Below are 1,220 nucleotides of genomic sequence, written 5' to 3'. Positions count from 1 at the left end.
CTTAAAGGGAAACTGAGACATCGGCCCAAATGTAGCAGTTTGCTACTATGGAAACCCAACCGGGTTCCTCGAAAGAAAGCCTCGCAGTTGAAAAAAAATTCGTCCTGGTCCGGGACTCGAACCCGAGACCACCGCCTTTATGGGGCAGCCGCTCAACCTTCTGAGCTAACCAGGCGGCTAGCAGATGGCAGGGCGAAGTCGAATTTGTCGACAACTCGAAGCAAAGGCAAGTGTTTGATGTTATAGTTCAGCGGAAATCCGCTAGGTGGAGATAAGTAATTAAAGGGAAACTGAGACATCCCCAAATGTAGCAATTTGCTACTGTGGAAACCCAACCGGGTTCCTCGAAAGAAAGCCTCGCAGTTGAAAAAAAATTCGTCCTGGTCCGGGACTCGAACCCGGGACCACCGCTTTTCTGGGGCAGCCGCTCTACCATCTGAGCTAACCAGGCGGCTAGCAGATGGCAGGGCGAATTTTATTTTTGTTTAATGAACCTGTGTATTGCTTTAATTAAAGAGCGCTTTTTTCTTTCGCAATGTTTTTTCCCTCCAAACATAGTGGCGCTTCAATCGCTGCTCCCATAACCGCCCTTTCTGATGTCGGTGACAATTGGTTCTGCACCGCTTTTCATCCGAAGCTTCGCGACCATTTACATCGACCTTGAATCGGGTCCAGAAAAAAGGCGAAAGCTTGCACTAGGCCGCGCACGGCGGTGGCCGTGCCGCCACCGCCGTCGCAGATTCCCTGTAGGACAGCATCACGGGGTTGCTGTTGCGTCGTTTTTTTTTAATCGGTTACGTGATTTTTTTTTACGTGGGTCATGCATTTGTGAGCTGTAGTAAAGATGCACTCTAAAACGAAGAAGAAAACTGAACGCTGGTGCTTCGTTCCTCAGTGCAATTCTGGGTACCCGTCGTCCGCCGAAAAAGTATTTGTTCCCAGCACCGGCGTTATACCGGCGTGCAAAGACGTGTTTCAAAAGTGGGCTCGCGCAATACCGAGATCTGACAGGCAACTCCAAGAGAAGAAAGTAAACTTCTCTTGGAAAGTTCTGCAAAGTTCAAATAAACTTGTTCCTGTATGCATGTGTTTTACAGCAAAGCTATCGCGGTGTCCGCGTGTAAAAAACACAAAAAAAGAAAGAAAGAAGGAAAGAAAAAAAAAAGAAAACCGCATCATCAGCATTTCGGCTCCATGTGCGTGGCGGTTTCCCTGCAGTT

General features: G+C 48.3%; 1 non-coding gene across 1 annotated transcript; it reads right to left on the bottom strand.

The window, feature by feature from the left end:
* Positions 1–376: 376 nt before the first annotated feature.
* Positions 377–451, bottom strand: Trnal-cag (transfer RNA leucine (anticodon CAG)). Its single transcript has one exon. It is a non-coding gene; the product is annotated as a tRNA-Leu (tRNA).
* Positions 452–1,220: the final 769 nt, after the last annotated feature.

The sequence above is a fragment of the Dermacentor silvarum genome, chromosome 5 (genome assembly GCF_013339745.2).
Source record: "Dermacentor silvarum isolate Dsil-2018 chromosome 5, BIME_Dsil_1.4, whole genome shotgun sequence".
Lineage (NCBI taxonomy): Eukaryota > Metazoa > Arthropoda > Arachnida > Ixodida > Ixodidae > Dermacentor > Dermacentor silvarum.
Note: the sequence above shows the minus strand (reverse complement) of the source record. Positions and strands in the feature narration are given on the sequence as shown.